This window comes from Heterocephalus glaber, unplaced genomic scaffold (assembly GCF_053883595.1).
Source record: "Heterocephalus glaber isolate CG9 unplaced genomic scaffold, H.glaber_assembly_v1.0 deba00000594, whole genome shotgun sequence".
Taxonomy (NCBI): Eukaryota; Metazoa; Chordata; class Mammalia; order Rodentia; family Bathyergidae; genus Heterocephalus; species Heterocephalus glaber.
In genome coordinates, this window is record NW_028258151.1 from 8,063,773 (window position 1) to 8,079,914 (window position 16,142).

The window sequence follows — 16,142 nt, forward strand, 5'->3', positions numbered from 1 at the left end:
GAGTTTTTCATCTCTTGGAAATCTGTTTGTATCTGTTATATGGATTCCATTTGTTTCCTATGTTGGGATTCCATCATGTTCCTCAGATCCTCTGTTGTTTTATCTGTGTACTCTCTAGATTTACTAATCATGTCTTGCACCATGAGCAAAATCTTTTGTGTTATCTGAGTAATTATTTCTGATTTCATTTTTCCCTGATCCTCTTTTGTTGCCAGTTCAGAGAGTCCAGGTGGTTGAGTATCAGATTGTTCCATCTTGTTTCCCTTTGGCATTGCTGTAGGTGATCTGGAACTCTGTTTTTTGAGGCTTGTTTATGTGTCTTCTCATTTCCATGGGGGTGTGTCGTGCTTCTGGTGCCCACGCGGCTCACCTTCTCTGTCCTAGGAGCTTGGGATGGCAGAAGGTGAGCTTCCTTCCAGGTTCTGGAACCAGCTCAGCTTCTCTGCCCTAGGAGCTTGGGATGGTGGTTGGGGAGCTTCCTTCCATGTGCTGGACCTGGCTCACCTTCTCTGCCCTAGGAGCCTGGGATGGCAGCTTGGGAGCTTCCTTCTGGGTGCTGGGACTGGCTGAGCTTCTCTGCCCTAGGAGCCTTGGATGGAGGTGGGGAGCTTCCTTCCGGGTGCTGGGACCAGATGAGCTTCTCTGCTCTAGGAGCCTTAGAGCTTTCCCACTAGCCACAGTGGAGGAGTTCTGGACTAGAGTTCGGGTTCTTCCTTATCTTTTCTTTTCTTTCTCTGGTGAAGGACCCAAAGCAGCAGATGATATATGACCTATTCCAGAAGTTCTTTGAGGAAGATGTAACTGACATGGAGCTCCTAGAGGCAGCACAGTCCTTTGACCCAGGAAGTATGCTCTTCTTTTTCTAAAAGCTTGAGTTTCGGCATCAGGTTGTTTAATTGGGCTCGCTCTGTTTTCCTTATATGTGTATTCACTGCTATGAATTTTCCTCATATGAATTTCCTTTCATTGTGTCCCATAGATTCCAATATATTGTATTGTCATTGTCATTCAATTGAAGGAACTGTCTGATTTCTTCTTTAATTTTCTCTGTGACCTATTGGTTATTCAGAAGTGTGTTGTTCAATTTCCATGTGTTTATGAAATGTTTGCAGTTTCTTTTGCTATTGATCTCCAATTTCATTACACTGTGGTCTGATAATATACACGGGATAATGTCAGTTCCTTTGCATTTACTTAAATATGTTCTATGCATGCATATGTGGTCTATTTTGGGGAACGACCTGTGTGCCACTGAAAAGAATGTGTGTTCTGATTTGGTGGGGTGGAACACTCTGTAAACATCTGTTAAACGCATTTGTTCAAGAGTTTGAGTTCTAGTATTTCATTACTGATTTTTTTTGTCTAGTTGATCTATCTATTTGTGATAGTGGGGTATTGAGGTCCCCCACTATTATTGTATTAGTGCATATATCACTTTTCATGTCTGTTAATATTTGTTTTATATAGTTGTGTGTACTAGTGTTTGATGCATATATATTAATGATTGTAAACTCTTCTTGTTGGATTCTTCCCTTTACAAGGATGTAGTGTCCTTATTCGTCTCTCTTAATCAGTGGTGGTTTGAAATCCACTTGAGCTTCAAAGAGGATATCTACTCCTGCTTTTTTTTGGGTTCCTGTCACATGGAGTATTGTTTTCTATCCTTTAACATTTAGTCTATGAGTTTCTTTTTGAATTGTATGTTTCTTGTATGCACCATATTGTTAGATCTTGCTTCTTTGACCCATTCTGCCAGTCTATTTCTTTTGATTGGTGAATTGAGACTATTAACATTCATGGTGATAACTGATATGTATTCACTTATCATTGTCATGACTTTTTCTTTTTGTTGAATTCTCCCCTTTTGCTATTAATTTCTTGTTGTGCCCAATGGATTCATTCTGCTGTGTTTCCTGGCATTGTGATCCTCACTGTCTTTTCCTAGGATATTGTCTAAAATTTTTTGAAGTGCTGATTTTGTATTCATGAAGTTCCTCAGGTGCTCTTCATCATGAAAATATCTTATTTCTCCATCAATTTTGAAAGATAGTTTTGCAGGGTACATCAATCTGGGTTGGAGGCTGTTTTCCTTTAGGGATTGAAATACATCACTCCAAGCTCTTCTTGCCTTGAGGGTTTGCATTGAGAAGTCTGCTGTGATTCTGATGGGCTTTCCTTTGTATGTGATTTGTTTCTTTTCTCTCACTGCTTGTAGAATTTTGTTCTTCTGTTGGGTTTCTGGAATGTTAACAATTATATGCCTATGTGTAGATTTTTTTTTTTGCCCAAGGCTAGTTTGATCCCTATATGCCTCACTTATCTGTATGTCAAGTTCTTTTTCCCTGCTTGGAAAGTTTTCTGACATCACTTCTGTGGACAGTTTTTTAATGTCATTTGCACTCTCTCCTGTTTCTTCCTTGACTCCAATCAGTCTTATGTTATTCTTCTTTGTATCATCTAGCAGCTGCTGGATTGATTTCTTGTGGTCCCTTACTATTTTGAAGCAATTTTTCTTTTCTTGGTCACTAATTGCAATCTTATCTTCTATATCTGAAATTCTGTCCTCACATTGGTTCATTCTGCTATTTAGACTTTCAATGGAGTTTTTCATCTCCTGGAAATCTGTTTGCATCTGTTTTATGGATTCCATTTGTTTCCTATGTTGGGATTCCATCATGTTCCTCAGCTCTTGTATTTTTTTTATCTGTGTTCTCTCTAAATTTATTAATCATGTCTTGCACTATGGGCACAATCTCTGTTGTTATCTCAGAAATTATTTCTGATTTCATTTTTTCCAGATCCTCTTTTGTTGCCAGTTCAGGGAGTCAAGGTGTTAGAGTATCAAAGTGTTGCATCTCATTTTCCTTTGGGGTTGCTGTAGGTCATCTGGAAATCTGATTTTGATGCTTTTTTAAGTGTCTTCTCATTTCAATGGGGGCTGGGGGTTGTGTACTGCTGGTGCCCATGCGGTTCAGCTCCTCTGCACTGGGAGCAGTCCTATGGTGGCCCGAAAGCCCCCTCTTGGGCACTGGAGTGGCTCACCTCCTCTGCACTGTAAGCGGTGTTGTGGTGGCCCGGAAGCCCTCTATTGGGCGCTGGGAGTGGCTCACCTCCTCTGCACTGGGAGTAGTGCTATAGCAGCCTGAATGCCTCCTCCATTTAGTATATTTTTAAAGGATGATTTTTTTTTTTTTTTGATTTCTGAGACAGGGTCTCACTATGTTGTTCAGTATGGCCCAGAGCTCACTGTGTAACCCAGGCTGGCCTGGAACTCACTGAAATCCTCCTGTCTCTGCCTCTTGAGTGATGGAATTACAAGTGTGTGCCACCATGTTCAGTTTAAAAAGATAGTATTATATAGTATTTATTTAATTTTTCTTTGGTGTTGTTCAGAGATTTTTCACATGAAGAATATTCTCTTGTTAGATTTATCCTCCTGTTCTTTTAAAAGAGTAATATTCTCTCAACTTTTTGTTGAAATATAAAGTACAATTGATCTTTGCATTTTATTTATATCTAGAAAACTTGTTAACTTCTCACCAGTTTTAATAACTTGTAGATTGTTTCTTAGATGTAAATAATAGTGACAGCTTGGTTTATCCCTTTCTCATCTATTTGCTTTTTCTTTTATTCTCTTTTTTAATATTTGCTGTGAACTTCAGTACAATGTTGAATAAAAGTGCCAATAGAGGGATAATGTATCCTATTTGTTATTTTTAAAATGTGTTTACATTTTTAATGTTTTTCCTATTTCCTGCATTTTGAGTAGAAAATTCTTAGGTTAAGAGATGTCTTTTATTTCTAGTTAGCATAGAGTTTAATAAATCATAAATAGGTTTTAGATGTTATTAAAATTCTTTTTTTTCTGTACTTGTGATTGAACTTGGGACCTGCATTATGAGGCAGGTGGCAGAATCACTGAGCTAAATCCCTTTCCCTTAAAATTCTGTTTACCTGTTGAGATACAGTAACACATTTTTTATGGAGTGTATCACTTGAGCAAAAGTGAATTTATCAAAATACAGTATGCTTTTTGTACAGTGTTAACTCCAGTTTTAAAGCATGTTGTGAAAGACTTTTGATTCTAAGTTTATGACTGAAATTGACCTTTTAATCTGTTCTTTTTGAAACCAAAGTTATGCCTTTACTATTACCAAAGATGCTTCTGCTGTTGCTACCACCTTTTTATTTGCCAAGTGCTCTTCTGTGTGTTTCATGTAAAATAATGCATTCAATTTTTGCAACTATACAGGATAAATACTGTTCTTATCTCCACTCTACTTAATGGGCAAGTGGGCATCAAGACCCTGATAAGTACCAAAGCTGAGGTTTGAGCCAGTCATTTTGTTCCATAGTTGTGCACTGAACCACTGTCATCAGTCAGTCTCACTAAATAATTTGCAGAATGAGCAGAAAATAGCTAATACAGTGAGACTAAAATGTTATCCCCGAGGAGCTTCCATCTGCCAGGTTGGCCCTTGCCTGGCACCTGGGACCATGAATGGTTACTTGTTCCTTACACTGATATAAAACTCTCCCTAGGTGATAAATACAGCTCACTGTGTCTAAAGAATGCTGTTAATGCTGAACACCTGCTTTCCTTCTGGGAGTCTGGAACTTTGGTTTGTGCTAGGCAGACGGAGTCTATAATTACCAGCCTCAATAAAACTTTGGTCATTGAGTGTCTAATGAAATTTCCTGGTTGGCAAATTTCACGTGTTGCCACAAAATTCAGTTTCTGAAAGAATTAAGCTCATTCTGTGTGACTCCACTGGGGAAAAACTCTTGGAAACTTATGTCTAGTTTTCTCTAGACACCATCTCATGTACCTTGTCTTCTTGATGATATTTGATATAGTTATTATAATAAATTACAGTGATGACTATGACTTTATAATGGGTTCTGTGAGTCATCTTAGTGAATGATCAAACTCAGCTGTGCTCTTGAAGAAATGTTCCCCTCGTTTAGGAACACAAAAGACTTGGAATAAGATCGGAATTTCCTGGGATGGAGTTATTGATAAAATTTGCCTACAAAATCATCTGAGACAACCTTTAAAAGAATGCATTAAATCCTTTTTCAGATGGGAAACAGAGAGTCGGAAAGTTAAGTGACTTACTCAAAGTCATATAATTAGCAATAATCAGAATTAAGATTTGACCTCTATTGTATTTGATCTCAAAACTCAATCTCCAATTTGTTTTCATATATATGATTTAGTTTCTAGTTCTAACTTCACTTGATTCTACAATCTTAAAAATGTAAAATTTAATTCATGTTGCTGAACAGTCGGCATGAAATAATTATATTTTAAATATTCCACTACTTTGCAGCAAGGGAGAAAGTTAGTGATTATTTTATATACAAGAAATGTCCTGGCATCTATAGTCCTAGTCAATGGGGACCTCGTGTTTTCTGAAGTAGTCCCTCATTTAGGAAGTCAATTTTCTAATCAAAAGGAGTTAAAACACCTGTTTTGGAATACAGAGGAATAGTTGCCTTTCAATAGCCCAGGATATAAGGACAATGTAGAATATTATTTTCAAGTTACAGCTCAAGGGCTGTACAGAGTGAAGCTGTTCCTCAGGTAATAAGTGTAATTATTCACCATCACCACTGTCCGTTTAAAGTAATATTTGTGAAGATACATCAAGAACTACTCTACACTTTGTCCAAAAAAAAAGCAAGAAAAGAAAGATGAATTACAGTCTATGTATTTTAAAATATTAAAGCTTAGATGAGAAGACAGAAATGTTAAATGAAATACTGAAACATGCACAGATACTTATAGTAGCAGAAAGCAATGGTACACCAGATTCCAGGGAAGATAGACTTCAAGGAATAGCTAACAAAGTGCAGGTGGAGAAGGACACGGGCCTAGTTGCCTGCGCGCAGGGCCTCTCTCGCCGCCGCTCCCTCCACGCTCCGGGCCCACAAGGCCGCGTTTCTGCCCGGAACAATGGACCTCGGTGCGTGGGGCGCTTGGGCCACGCTGCTCCTGGGGGCGCTGCAGATGCTGGTGCTCGCGGGGGCCGCCCAGCCGCCGGAATCTCCAAATACAGAGATTCCTGTGCCTCTGCACAACTCCAGTGGTAACCTATCAGTGACTATGCCTTCCAGCAATACAAGCACATCTAACAGCAGCAGCACCGTGAAACCATTAACTCCAGTTTCCTTGGTCTCGATCAATGTGACAGCTGTCAACATGAAATCTACTTCTAAAATGGCAACATCAGGAGTCTCAACCAATACAACTCACACCACCTCAAAGTCTACAACTAAAGCAATGAGTATTTCACAAAATAGATCCCAGATGTCAACACCCATGATGACCACAACCCACAGTAGTTTGGTGACACTGGTAACCACAACTATTCATTCTAAAGAAAATAGAGGATCAAAATTTGATACTGGCAGCTTTGTTGGTGGTATTGTATTGACACTGGGAGTTTTATCTATTCTTTACATTGGATGCAACATGTATTATTCAAGAAGAGGCATTCGGTATAGAACCATTGATGAACATGATGCCATCATTTAAGGAAATACAAGAACCAAGGAAAGAAGACTGATGCAGCCCTATAATTTTGGTTTATTAGTTTAAAACAATGTTCTCTTAAAAGTAGTATGAACGGACCATGTATATGATGTATTGCATAAATATTTGAAGATTCCTCATCATTACTAAAGGTAAAAATGTCTTAAACATTTAAATGAATATTTGAAGCTTACAAATAATTATACAGTGATTATATTCACATTTAGCAAATATATCACAGTAAGATAACTACTATCTCATGGTTTTGTGGCATTGGTCACCTAGGACCAGTAACTGAATCATATCACTGAAGGGCAGGATGCCATCTGTGTTTACAATTAAGGAGCTCAGTACAGCACTCGGGATTTTGAGTGTTTGTTGCTCACATGAAGAACTTCAATGCTTTTCAGAGCTGGATATACCCTAATTACTAATGCTGTAAGTAGAAATCACATAATTGCATAAACTAGGTCTCAAGCATAATTTAAGAAAGCTTCAACATTTTATATTTTGAAGTACGGTATTTGGTCTAGAAACAGAATCTTCAAAATAAAACCCCAACCAGTACGTGTCCTTTGCTGTAATAAAGACCCAGTGGAGAATTTAAAAAGCTTGTATTTTTATTAATAACTTCTTTTAAGATTTCAATGTTAGTTGATATAATTTTCTTTATATAATTTAGGCAAACTGCAGTGTTAAAAATGGTGTTTTAAGAATTCAACTGTAAGATTGGCATAGGAAAAACTAGATACTAGATTATTTGCTACTGTGAGAATATTTGTTACTACTGGACATGGCTTTTATTTCCTATTCACTTATTAATTTTAATTTTATATTTAGTGAATATTTTAAAAGAATGTAGAGCTGCTGGGGATTTAGCTCAGTGGTTCTGCCGCCTCCCTTGCAAGCTCAAGGACCCGAGTTCGATCCCAGGTACCAAAAAAAAAAAAAAAAAAAAAAAAAAAAAAGAATATAGAGCTGCTTTCAATATCTTGAAATTAAAAAAAAGATTTCCAAAACAATACTTAGAACTGTATTGTCAGAATTATAGATTTTTGCTGTTTATTAAACCAGGGATTATGGGAGTTTCTGCCCCAAGCTATTCTACCTGCAGGGTGAAAATGCTGCACTTCATACACTATCAATTTTATAAGAACTAGGGAAATGACATTTTTATACTTTAAATAAATGTATTTTGGAGTAAATGCTTACCTTAGACAGGACATTTCCTGCTTCCTTATGTTGGGCATCCTAGACCACTCATCTTACTCCATTGCTGAAGGGGAGCTACTTTCAAATGCACTATGGAAATGAAGAGGAAAAAAAGCACAGTATTATACAAACACCAATATTAGGCAGTGTATTTTGGAATGGTTTTAGTTTTACAGTTTATATTCTAGAACTTAAACTCAGGGTCAAGTTTTAACAAAAGAGGCATTCAGTCATTAAATACCAAGATATTTTTATCTTACAGGGCCAAAGCAAATTACTCCAGTTTTCACAAATCTAAAAATGAGCTAAGATCTCCCAAGGAACATGTACCAACACTTAATAGGAATAAAATATAACTTTGTGGTCAGCATTTGGTTTGCAGAGAATGCCAGCTATCAAAAATTTTGTTACAAAAGGATAATTTCTATTTGTTGTGTGTTAAGGACAACTGATGTGATATAGATGATATCCTTTAAAATATGGATATGATCAAATTTATATAGCACATGCAGTGTGGAGGAAACTATGAAACATACGTGGTTAGCTAGTTTGAAGAGAAATGTGGGCTGATGGGTAAGTTGCCTGTTGCTAACTTGGCCTTAACTGGTCTTGCAGCCACTGCTTTCACTTCTTTGTAAAATATAGTTAAAACAGCCTTTATAGTGATGAGGGCTTTTACCTTCTTTTGTTTCTCGCATTCTTGGTATATCAGTACTAGCTGAAGTTTTTCTTGAATACTTGCTTCTTTAGCACTTTGCAGCTAGAAAATCACTTTTAAATTACCATTGTCATTGCCTTGGAAGTTTCCTCTTCTTTTTGGGTTGGAAATAATATTGTTATGTCCTTTTTCTGTGTATAAGTAGTATAATTTGTTACTTTCAGATACTAGTACTTTGAATACAAGTTTTTTTTAATCTACAGAAACAGTAATGCAAAATTATGTATTCCTTTGGGTACATTTCCTAAGAATAATCTTCCTAATTATGCTTAAGTAAGCAAGTGCCCAATTTTCTTTGAATTTCTTGAGAATGTATTTACTTGAAGATAAAAACAATCCAGATGTATGTCTAAATATCATGCAGAAGCACTGATTTTTAAATATCCTTGGATAATAAAAGGAATAATTCCAATAAAACAAGTGAGAGTTGGCAGTATATTACGGTAGTTAATTCTATATTTTCAGAAAAAAAGTAAAGCAAACTCCTCTTATCTTTTGTTTTTCTATTATAACGACCAGCTTTTGGTATTTCATTGTTACTGAGATCTATTTTTAAAATAAAATTTGTTCTCCATTTAAAAAAAAAAAAAGAAAAAAGGAATAGCTAACAGTAGGTAAATAGTAGACTTAAAGAGGTAAAGAGGAGTATGTTCCAGGCATAAGGAAACAGAGGCTCATGATTGCAGCATAATTTAGAGCATAAAAGAAAACTGAGTCACAGCAAATGATTGACAGCAACAGATAGGTCTGGGTTAAATAGGAAATACATAGGATGGCTTTCATTGTCTAGATGGTGAAACTAAATGTTGCACCCAGCAAGAAAGAACCAAGCAGAGACCAATATTAAATCAACACAGGAGTTTATTACTGGCCGGGACCCAAGCTGAGCATCGGACTCGACTTGAGCATCGACTGGAGGGAGACAAACATGTTTTATACACCTTTGAGGCCAACAGTTTCTAGGCCCCCCTATGGGATAGAACTAGTAAAGCAAGCAAAAGGTACAGAAGCGGAACGTCCTGCTGTTAGAACATTTGTGAAACAATAGTTGATTAATTGTTGTTTCTAAGAGACTCTCTAAGGGGAGGAGGTTTCTAAGCTTCCTCCTTCTGAGTTCATCTAAAGGGCAGGCAGGTGGGTCAAGCAGCAACATGGAGTCTGTCTTGCTAACTAGTGTCCTTCACTAAAGATGGTTTTAAGGAAGGAAGATCATATTCAAAGCAATGTGATGAGTGGACCTTGAATGGAGAAGGCTAGAGAGAAGGGACTATAGCGTGGTGTACTCAAATACACATCCAATTGCAATTGCATACTCATTGGTGGAGCTGGGCCCCTCACTAACATGTCCTTATGTATTGGATGGGGGAGAAAGGACAAATTTAACAAGTGGACAGAAAATAAAAGTAGTGAGATTTAGAAATTGATTGTAATGGTGAGAGTGATGGAGGAATGATTAGATGATGTCCAAATTTCTGATTTGTGTGTCCCATGTAAGTGGGCTTGAACTGTGAGCACTGGATGAGAATACTTCTGTTGCACAGGAGGTTGGGTTTAGATTTGCTTGCATGGTCTCTGAGGTGTTTGTTCCTCTCCCATCAGGAGAAATTGCCTTAAATCCATTTCAATAATAGAATCTGAAACAGAGGAAAGATATGTTGTGGGAACCATTCTCACTCACATGGTGGATGAAACTGTGCAATGGAATGGGACTGCCAGTGAGAGGCATGAGTTGTTAGGAGAGGATTTTGTCAGGGACTGAATTCTGGAAACACTAACTTTTCTGCCTTCAACTCTCAGGGAAAATTTTGACAAGAACTTGCCACAGATTAATACTTGTAAAATGTGTGGCTTCCATAAATTTTTGTGGTTGAATAAATGTCAAGGTGTATTAAATTTTGTATTGTATCATCAAAGAGAGCTATAGAATTGATTTATGATTGATTGCATTGAAAATTAATATATTTATTAAACTTTACTATTACCTCTGAAAATCATGTGCCCACCCAATTCCTTTCCTCATCTCTATAGGCCCAAAGGTAACAAGTATAATGGGATTTGTTCACTATTTCCTTGAAGTATCCATAGTTTCTGTATCTATGAATGTATATTTAGATTTTAAAACTCCTTCTGAACCTTATTTAATGAGATTACACTGTGCAAAGTCTCCTGAGTCTTGATTTTCTTCCCTTTAGTATGATATTTTTGAAATGTTTTCTAAAGTAGTTCTTTATACCTTTACTTCTTTCTCATTAGTCTATGTGTTTAAATGGAAAATCTGGAGGGCCATTATAGAGCAGAAGGCAAAGCTCAAATTCCCTTTTTCTATAGAATGATGAATTGTTTCCTAAAAGTGTTGCACCAGGTTATGGTCCCACCAGAAATGTGCAGGAATTCCCTTTCTCTGTATTTGGTCTCTAAATCTTGCCCTTGTCAGAATTTGAAACTGTCAATCTATTAGCGATAAAACGGCATTTCTGGGTTTCAATTTGTATTTTCACATCAATAACGAATGGTTTTCATGCATTTATTGGTGAATTTTATTATTTCTTTGTATTTTTACTGATTTCTCTTTCTTCTCCCATGCCCACTATCTCTATATAAAATATCTATTTTCACTTTAAAATATTTCTTTTTTAGTTATAAAGTATATTCAATTCATGGGGCTGCAGCAACAAATTAACAAAACTGAGTGGCATAAAACAATAGAAATGTACTTCCTGGATTTTTGAGTGTTTTTGATTTTGGGGTGTTTTTTGTGTTGCAAATATCTTCTGGGTGGTTCTTTCATCTTTTATAACACTTTATAATAATGAAGGCTATTGTCTGTTATGAATGGATTTTTTCATTTTATACATAGTTTGAATTAATCCATATAGTTCTTCTTTTTAATAATGTTTTTTTGGTTTGTTTGTTGTGTTTTAGAAGTCACTGCCCTGGAGTAGACATTTCCTTGGTAGAGGAAGTGAATAGATGCTTTTCCCATGAAGGAGTGATTAGATTGTAAGCTAATGCTTATTTTCTGTAGGTTTTTAAATTCTCACATTTAATTCTTTAGTCTATTCAGACTTGACCTTTTAAACTTTGTAAGTGCTAACAAATGCCTTGGTGAAGCAAAAGTAGCCCATGACTTGCATTATGCAGACACAGCAGTTATAGCATAACTGTGCATAATTTTTTAGGATAAGGACTTTGGAGTTAGAGAGTGGGTAGTGATAGTTGAGTGAGGAAGAGACATGGTTAAAAATGACCCCTAAAGATTTTGTTAGTGATATTCTGTAGGCGACTGGATGCTACAGAAAGCTCTAATGGTTAATGAAACTAACAGCAAGGTGATGAGAACACACAGGATTAGACTATCAAATCGGACTTGCATGAATCAGAACTCTTGCTCAGCGTGAACTTTATTAAACTGGCAAGAAGACAAGCAGTAAGGAACTCAGAGCAGGAAGAGAAGTGCAGGGTGGCAGGGGCAGCTCTTCAGGTCTTTCTCTCTTTGCTGGAACAGATGAAGGCTCCACCTGGAGGCCAAATATCCTACTGCTCTCACACTCTCAGGGTTCTATTTACATAGATAATGCTTTGCCAAGAACTTCCTGCCAGTGACATTTCCGAGGTAACTGGAGTCTCCTCTTTGTGGCCAGTCCTCATTAGTCAGTGTCCCAATCCAGAGGTTCAGCTGTCAAGGGGCCTGGGCAGGAGACACTGGGCTTCATTCATCATGTCACCTCCCTGGGACATTTGCCCAGGAAAAGACCATAAATGGTGGATCGCAGGTCATGTACTTTAACTCCTTTCTCCCAGTTTTAAAGGTTGTGATAGAGAGAATACAAAATATTTGAAAAAAAGATGAATAAACATTATTACAAACAGATGACTTCCTTTTAGATGCGAAATTTTAATTCGGAGAGTGATAACTTTCTTAATAAAAATGTGAAGAAAACTTGAGAGAGAAGTGATCTTGGAATGGACGCACGCTATGTTTAAGCATGTTCCATTAAAAAGAATGCTGGGCTTTAAAAGCAAAAATTCAGAAGGCAGAAAAAGAAAGACAAGGGCTGCAGGTATGGATTGAGAAACTTGCAGATTTGAAACTCATGGTAGATTAGTTCTCTAGTTCGCTCAATAAAGAAAACAGGACAGCACAGAGACGAGGAGCAGAGAGCAAAGGACTGGATCTGTGACAATTATATTTTTAATTTCACACTGACTTTTCCTTTGAATGTTGAGATTTCTCATAGAACAAGGAAAACCATGCTAGTAAAGTATCAAAAATCTAGGGGTTGAAAATAAGAAGTATGCAAAAGCAAAGGATTCTAGGAAGGGAGGCCTCAGAAAGGACAATCAAATCATTCATTTGAAACTATTTTTATTTCAGTAAAGCACAGAAATTTATTATCGCATAGCCCTGGAGTCTGGAAGTCTGAGATGAAAGCATCAGTAGGCTTGGTGCACTGTGAAGCCTGTCAGGAAAACCCTGTTCTCTCTCTCCTCCAGCTTCTATGTATTTATTGGTAACCTGGCATCCCTTAGCTTTCTCTGCAGCATTCTGGTCTTTGCTTTTATCCCCTCATGGAGTTCTCTCTCTGGACCTGTATGCACCAAACTCTCCCTTTTGGTATTTACTTTGAAATATTTATTGTTTTAAAAATTGTACATGTTCATGGAGCATCATGTCATGTTTTGATAGGTGTAAATTGTGTAATGTTCAAATCAGGGTAAGCATATCTATTTCCTCAAACACTTATTGTTTGAAAGAAATTGCTGATATTCATATGAACGTATATACTTGATTTTGGTGGGCTGAATGAGGGCATCTCAAAAGATAGGGTCATGTATTAATCCCCGGAACCTGTGACCATCACTTTATATGGTAAAGAAGTGATTTTTATGTGACAAAATACATGATGAAGTTAAGGAATGTGAGAGAAGGATTTTATTCTGAATTACCCAGGTAAATCAATGACAGTTGTCTGTATAAGAATGAGACAGAAAGATACGTGATAGAAGAGGAGGCAAAATGACTCTGGTGGCAGAGACTGGAGAGATGTGGCCACAAGTCCAGAACCCGACAGCTCAGTCCTAGAGGAGGAACAGAGCGGAGTCTCCTCTGCCCCACCTGAGGGAGCAATGACCCAGTGCTTCTGGACTTCAGGCCTCCAGCAAGTAAATTTCTACTTCATGCCATGCCATTTTGGTGATTTGTCCCTGCAGCCCCAAAATGTGAATATACCATGTAAGTAAAAAAACTTTAAAAAATGGAAATAGATGTTTAATATAAAAAGGGAGATAACAAATATGTCGTTTTGTCATCTTTAGGAATTTTCCATTTTCATAGTGTTGGACTCAGTTCCTGGATGCAGGACCATGTCAACTAGGGAAATTGCACAGTTTTAGGTCTTGGACCACTGAAAAGAGGAGGAAAAATTTATAGGTCTTAAAGTAATGAGATGTCAATATGAACGTTTTGAATTTTCCCATGTTCCCCATAAAGAATGGAGAATTTTCAGAGAGAAATATCACATTTAAGGGAAAGGGTTTCCTACTATCCATGGCCAGAGCCAGTGAGCAAGCATGGAGTCAAGTGGTTTTATTAGCAAGCACCATGAGTCAGTAGACTCACTTGGGATGCAGTGAGGACTCTACTTCTTAGACCAGGCTCAGATTTGCACAGAAGCTGAGAAGACGGGAAGGTAGAATGCTAGGACCTGTAGCAGTGCTCTTCTGCTCCTCATTTCCTCCCCTCAGAAAGGGGAGAACAATTTATTATTTTACACGCTGCTCTTGTACTTTCTCAAGGTTTAACCACTTCAGATCCTTCACTTGATTTAATTATTATTATTGATTCAATAGATGTTATTTTACTAATTCTGGAGTGCTGTTATCCCATTGAGCTTCACTAACCTGAGAGTAAAAATATCTTTAGTTTTATAGGGACAGCAGTTGGCTATTTTGCTCAACTCGGGACCATGATAATATTGGCACAATATGTGGAGACTGCTGTGACTAGACCCCGTGTGGTATGGAGGTAGTTTCATGATCAGCTATGTAAATATACTGGGGGTTTTCCTTTGCTAGGAAGGGTGGGGTAATGGTCTGCTGTGGTTTAAGTGTGAAGAGTGCCTCAAAGACTTGATCCTCAATGCAGCCATGTTCAGTGTGGCACCTGAGGGGAGGCTGATGAATATGGACTTAAACCTCTGAAACCACCAGCCAAAATAAATCTTTCTCCCTTTAAATTGACTTGTCTCAGAGATTTTGTCACAGCAATGGAGAGCTACCAGATGGCCATCTGTTAAAGTGTACTTACTTGCTGTAAAATGGCATTTGTGATTGATTAAACACATCGGCTTCCTCTCACATGTAATCAAATGCTAAGGCCCCTCATTATGCTGAATGCTGCTGAGCCCTGCACACCAGCCATCCTCTTACCAACATTAGTTAATGGAAGAGGGTTTCAGGTGCAACTAATTATAGCAGAATGAATTTTCTTCCTAGACTCCACTCCAAAAATTCTTAACATGTGAGCTTTAATGAAAATTTCTGCCCATCTAAAAAGGCCACACTGCATTTGATCTGGATAACTGTATCAGGCTGTGCATTCAACATAGGCCATATCTCTGTCTGCCTAATGTCCACAGAGACTCTACTTAGCTTTCAGATAAGAGAAAAGAGTATTTGAAAGTACATTTAAAAAAATTCTCAAAATATAATAGCAGTCCTATGTCATTTTTAATGCTATAAAATGAAAGCTATTTCATTTATTTTTTCTAACAAGTGTCGTAAAATCTTTCACATCCTCCATTTACTATGCTTTCGTTAAAAACGTACTTTCTATCAACTTTCCTAATACATAGTTTATCTAGTACTTAAATTCATACAAATTGAGGCAGAACTGCAGTAATTCATTAGTAAATTTGGGAAATAGTTATCATTTTAAATTATTGTAATATAGGCTACAATATTTTTGGAGCTATCTACTACACACCATTTTAGGAGCTTCTTTAATAAAAAATGGGATATAACATCTGAAATACTAATACAAATAATACTAAATAGAGAGCCAAGATGAAGCTAATACATTTTGTTATGATTACTGTATTTTATAATAAAACAATTTTTGACCTTATATTGTGAACACTATGAAAATAGCTCAATAGAAAATTGTTTCAAGTATTTTGAGAAAGAGTAGTATGGATAGATGATTTGTGTGAATGGGAATAGTTAGCTAAATTTTTTTCTCCAAAAATATGAGGCTTTGGGTACTTCTTTCTTAATAGATATTATCTTAATCTCAGCCCTTAAAAATAATTAAGTTTAAATTAAACTTGATCATCTAGAAATAACAGAGTAACCACATTTAGAGGCTAAAAAATTCTAATTCTTAAATATTTTTAGATTTAAATAAGGATGCACGTTGAAGTTGGTTATTCCATAATGGGCTCCTATCTGAAATTGTATCAAGGTCAAGTTTATGACCTTCTAATAACCTGTCACATTTATCTTCACTCATTTTCTCTGAATGCCTCTGTGTGTCAGTGGCTGATACTTCTTTGTCTATAGAAAGCCATCTTTTCCTTCCTTCCTAATGGGACCTCCTTGAACTATTTTGTTCAGGTGCTAGTGTGTCTGGTACCAGGGGATGAATTGTAGTGTGCCTGTTTCAGTCTGGTTATA

At 37.0% G+C, this 16,142-nt stretch overlaps 1 non-coding gene across 1 annotated transcript; it reads left to right on the forward strand.

Annotated features, from left to right (window-relative positions):
* Nucleotides 1-5,959: 5,959 nt before the first annotated feature.
* Nucleotides 5,960-6,630, forward strand: Porimin (porimin). Its single transcript, XR_015448879.1, has one exon. It is a non-coding gene; the product is annotated as a porimin (transcript).
* The last annotated feature ends 9,512 nt before the right edge of the window (nucleotides 6,631-16,142 follow it).